The sequence below is a fragment of the Prosopis cineraria genome, unplaced genomic scaffold (genome assembly GCF_029017545.1).
Source record: "Prosopis cineraria cultivar Desert tree isolate PC_DT_omini unplaced genomic scaffold, ASM2901754v1 PC6, whole genome shotgun sequence".
Lineage (NCBI taxonomy): Eukaryota > Viridiplantae > Streptophyta > Magnoliopsida > Fabales > Fabaceae > Prosopis > Prosopis cineraria.
Genome location: NW_026555337.1, coordinates 40399423 through 40405422, shown reverse-complemented (window position 1 = coordinate 40405422; position 6000 = coordinate 40399423).

Here is a 6000-nt window from a genome sequence, read left to right as displayed (position 1 = left end):
AGAAATAGAGCTTCAAATATCATTAAAGCTTTAACTCTTGGACCCAACTCATCCAAAGCTCAAATCCTAATACAAAAAAGCTCTCAAAGTGTCTTCAAGTGTGTAGAATATGTTTTGGGTTGAGTTCACAATATATACGCATCCTACCCAAGTATTTTTAGATAAATAAAATGGAACATTTTGCTTACAGTGACAAAAGTCGCCATTTTGGGACGAATTTGGTAATTTTGCATTGTTTTTACTGTTAACGGAATTTAGCCTTTATGTATTTGATTTCTTCATCCAAAAGTCTTTAAAAAAAACACAACAAAGGTCCAAAAAATAACAAAATTAGGCGCTAAATATGAAATTAAGGCCAAGCATGGAAACAAAAAACAAGATGCATAATTTTTTAATTTGGACAATCAAAATATATACAATTGAGATAAAATATACTAGAATCTAAGAAAATATGATGAAATGACATAAATTTTAGAAGTTAACAACTATCAACAAAACATAGATGACTTAAAAATCAATTCCCAAACCCTACAAGATTTTTGTGATTCTGGGGGGCCATTCTAATATCAAGGACTTCAATGTTAGATCCCTTAAGTTTCCTTTCTTTCCTAGACCTTTGTTAGAACTATCAAAAGTATTTGTAATGTTTAGCTACTGCATCATGATTTTTGTTTAAAGCAAGGTTAGAGTTATGAAAGCACTTCGAAGAGGAGAAGAGAAGAGAACTTGAGGGAGACTTGCATGATACGCAATTTCTAAGAGGAGAAGAGAAGGGTCATATAAGCTTGGACTTTACAAATATGTGATTTGGAGAAATTGAAATTAGAAGAAGATAACAACATACTAGTAGTAGTCGAACAGAGCCTCCATAAGTAGTCGAACATGCTAGAGACAATTAGGGTACCGATAACTATATGATCTTAACAACTAAGTCAGTGAAACCCTTGTTGAAACCATCGTCCATCTCCAGCACCAAGCTTTAAAAGCCACAAGCCCCCAAGCTTCTCAGCTTTGCTGACAACAAAGAAAATGAAACCCATTGTGTTTGAAATGATCATACTTCACAGCAATGACAAATCACCAGATAATGAAAGACTTTATGACACTCTAATAGAAAGGTGTTTTTGCTTCTAAAAAAATAGCTTAGAGGAATTTCTCCACTTAAGAGTACAGAATGCTTAGCACTTCTTGAACATAAGTGCATGGATAAAATTGACCTTACATGATTGTTTAGATAATATAGTTTTGGCCTTTATTTAAGTGTTAAGATACTTTTAAGAAAATCATGATTTTGAGTCCATAATTGATTTTGACATGTAATAAAAAAGTTTGGATATATTTTTATAAAATTATGGTTTTGGCCTTTAAAATTGATTGGCCAAAAGTCAGTTTATCAAAAATTCATTTTGGTAAAAGTAAGCTATTATAGCAAAATTTGTGTTTAGATAATTTAGTTTAAAAGTCAATTTGATAAATTAAAAATTATTTGAATTACATATAATAGAAAGTGAATGGATAATTACTAAAAAAAATATTAATTTTTATGATTTGTAATTTTATTATACAAATTTTTTTATACTGTCCCAAATTCTTTTTATTTTTGGGCCAAAATAGAGCCATCCTGACATGATCAAGTCGATTGGGATGGAAACAAGCGTGAACAACCCCATTCAAACAAGTATCATGAGAAGATAATATGTTTTAACTCATTTATTAATGTTCAGTTAAAAATAACGTCGGGCAAAAGTGCATTTGAGTTTAAATCACAATTCAAAAGCACTTTTTGACAGGCAAAAGTAAAAACCAAACGAGCTCTACAAGGTTGACCATTATTGAATGTAATTTATGGGCTTTTTTAACTCAAGCATTTTTAGTGTGGGCTTAAAATAAACATTTCTTATGGAACAAAACAATCATGGGCCGAAATTTATCCTGCAGTGCTTCCCTCACGCCAATCCCTACTACAGGCCTACAGGTAGAAAAAAGAAATGTGACTTCGACAGAAAAAAAGAGAGTAAGGTGACTTCAAAAAAAAAAAAAATCAACGGTTATTGAGACAATTCATAGGCATATATGAACATGACTAATTTTAATTTCAAAGTGAGAGCTTTTGCTAGTAAGCATGGTATATATAGTTTAGAAATTGAAGTTTTATAATTGAGATTGAACATGATTAATGGGGGAAAAAAAGTCATCTAATCATTTCAACTATCTCGAGACGTTTTTCTTTCGAGCGTTATAAAGTGAGGCATTTTTCTTTTGCATCATAGGATATTATATATAAATATTGTGCAGGTGTCTGACTTATTAACTAGATAATTTATAGTTATCAATAAAATGTATATTTTAAAAATTTTGTAACTATTGATAGGCCATGAATTTTCTATGAAAAAAATTCAATAATAATTGATGATTTTGACCAAATTTAATTTGGATTCTAAATATTATTATTTTAAATTAAACTTTAGTATTGCTTTATAGGAAATGAAACAAAATCATCTTGTAATTAGAGTTGATAATTCGAGCGGGCCGGGCTTATTAGATCGGGCTCAATTCGAGTTAGGCTTGAGGTATCTTACCTTAAAAAAGTCCATATAGCCGAACCCAACTCTAACTGTTTTCAGCTTGGTTTAGGTTGGCCGATTGAGTTTAGCCAAAATTACCTACTCTATATATATATAGAATTGAAAATTTCAAAAGTCGTGCTCAACTCGGGCTGGACTTATTCGAATTGGGTTTAAAGTATCTTATCATCTTTAAAAAGCTCATATAACTAAGTTCGGCCATAACCTTTTTCAGGCGAGTTTAGGTGGATCTGTTTAGCTTTGCCCAAATTACTAACTCTACTTATAATGACAAGATAACAAATATTAATAGGGCGGACAATGAAAACATGAACAGATGGATGGATGTGAGAATCTGTAGGCACACTAGTGCAAAATGCAGGCGCTTGGGAGGGAACCGTTGGACTAATGTGCAAACAAAACTGACAAATTTCAAATGATTAGTTAAGTTAATTTAAGAATAATTAAAATATTCGTGAGAGGGGCCATATATTATAGTTGCTAGTGGAATTATGACCATGACGAGAGATGAATAACCAAGTCAAAAGATCAGAACTATAATTTGAGCTGATATTGGATCGGCATGCGTTGTAGTACATAAATGTTGTCAGAAAATGGAGTCCGAAAACATGTCTCCGGCAACAATGTGATTTGTTTATAACCGCACATGGGAACCGGGTTACAATGATAAACCTCAAATGAGTTACACGGTAAATACACTAAGAGATGGAGGGAGAAAGAGATAAAGAGAGTTTTTGGTGGAGAGAGTTATCTAATGTAGGCAGTGACAAACTTCCATTGTAGTGACAGTTGGCACTTGCTTCCATTAACTTTGGCAAAAAATTACATACAAGGCACGTAAAATTTATCTTTTTTAACTACACTAGTTTTGATATTTTAACCTCATTAAGTATCAATTCTAATAGTTTGTCCTTTTGCCCCCTACTAACCAAAGGTTTTAAATCCACCACTGAACGTACATGTTTCTCAAATCACTCATGCCAATTTAACTTGGGCTTCCACTCACCTAGCCCAATTTATCAAGAGTGCAATCCAATGAGAAAATATAATTTTTACTTAATTTTGATTCGAAATAACTCAATCTTTATATTTTTTTTATTTAAAACAACTTAATTTTTTTTTTTGACTTGATAGAACTTCATCTCAAAAGTTTTTTTTAGACCGACCATCTCTAAAGTTCATCATTATACTTTAATAAATTGCAAGAATTGAGTTATATTAACTCAAAATTTAAGGATTAAAATGACTATTAAAAAATTAGAGATTAAAGCTTATATCACCTCTGTATAATTTCCTAGGATATATATATATATATATATATATAGAAACTAGGAAATTGACAGTAATTTATGACCATTTCATTATGAACCTGATTACATCATAGTGGCAGGAGAATGATGATGACCATGTCCAAGAATTATACTATACATATATAGGGGCACGTTTCCCTCGTGTTTCTTAATGAAATGAAGAAATTAAACTCTTTGCTTAAATTCTCACCAAAATCATGTCACCACTAATTATATTCTTTTATGCTTTTGTATCTGGCCATACAATTTGTTTTTGTTTGGAGGCCGAATCAGAAAACTAGCTTTCACTTTAACTTTAAAACAAACAAAAGCAAAGTGATGAAGAAGGTTTATAAATGTTACGCTTTCTCCATCAGTGTGTGTGTGTGTGTTATAATCAATGCACACACACATATAAAATAAGTTCGGTCACATTCTTCAAAAATTGTGAATAGCACGATTCGTTTGTCAAATTTTGTACACAGACATGTCTAGCTAAAGGTAAAGAAAAACAAAAATATATTATTGACGTCATTATGAACAGAGAAACTATATATTAATTAATTAATACAATGTAAATCGGTTATAATTAATTACATAAAATAGATATGTATATGAAATAATGATTCTAGAAGATCATTAATCTCAAAGATTAAAAACCTGATAGTGGAGGCAATCATCACCTCCCCCCAACACACACACACACACACACACACACACAATAATTATTCAAACTGTTGAAAATATTATTTGTCATGAATTTCTCCGAACAGAGATGACATGTACTTCAATTTTGGCATAATTCGAGCATGATTTTCGGATATCAAGCTAGTTTCTCCTAGAATTCTTTGAGTTTGACGTTCAGTTTCCCAGTGAGTCGATACATACCAGCTCATATTCATTCACAATCTAGAATATTTATGTGTGTGTGTGTGTGTTGTATATGTAATTATTCACATTTCCCTTCTTTGATTGTAATTAATTATTATCTATGTTTAATTATTTGCTCCTCAATTTTTTTTCTTTAATTTCTTTGTGGGAAGATATAACTATTGATCCTTATACTTTAATTTTATCATGTTCTAATATTATTAGTTCATATGCTTTTTATTTTCATTGCTCCAACTTCTTTAAATTTTATATGTATGCAATCTTTGTCCTTATATTTTTAAATATGAATGTAAGAAATAAACGGTGGCTAATATGTATATAAACAATGTTACTGATATTGTACTGGCTTGTTAAAATTATGCTCGGTTATTATATAAAAAATGAGTAGCAAGAAATAAGACATGACATTTATGATTGGAGATTGATAAAACTTAGAGCAAAATATGCTAAAATTATAGGAAGGACTAATAATTGTATTTCTACAAATTTTTTGGTTTCTCACGTTTTATCTTGGGGTGTTTACGAGATAAAATGGGATCAAGACACTCATGTCTCATGTCTCATCCCATTAAAAATTAAGACAGAATTAAAACAAGATCGGGACATCTAGCAGTTCTAATAAAGCAAACAATATTAAAAAAAGGTTTGGATAAAAATATTTATTAAAATTTAAAATCATATAATTTATTAAATTTAAAATCAAAACAATACAAACACATAAATTACAATAATTTAAAATTAATTATTAAATTATATCAATCATAATTACAAGTACACAACTTAAAGCCATTTTTTCCCTTGTTTCTCTTTCCCCTTCACTTTGCCATTATTACTATTATACAAAAAATACAAGTGAATTAGATCAAGGATTAGTCGATGTTATTAGGATAAACTTTTACAACTCAATAAATGCTTATAAAAATACTAACATTTTTCTCTCCAATAAAATCTTTACATTATGATAATTGATAATAGGATAAATTGGCTCACTAGCAAGAATTAAAAAACTTGTATCAAAAAAATATGGACTAAATTTTTAAAAATTTAGAAGTATAATCAGTTTACGTAGATTTATAAGGGGCATGCCATTGATATACAAGGCATTTACCAATGAAAATATAAAAATTTATAAAAGTTTGTCATTAATATATAACAATATATCATTAACAAATATAATAAACTGGTTATAATATAAAATACAATAAATATTGGGCTATTTGCTTAATTTTGTCTTC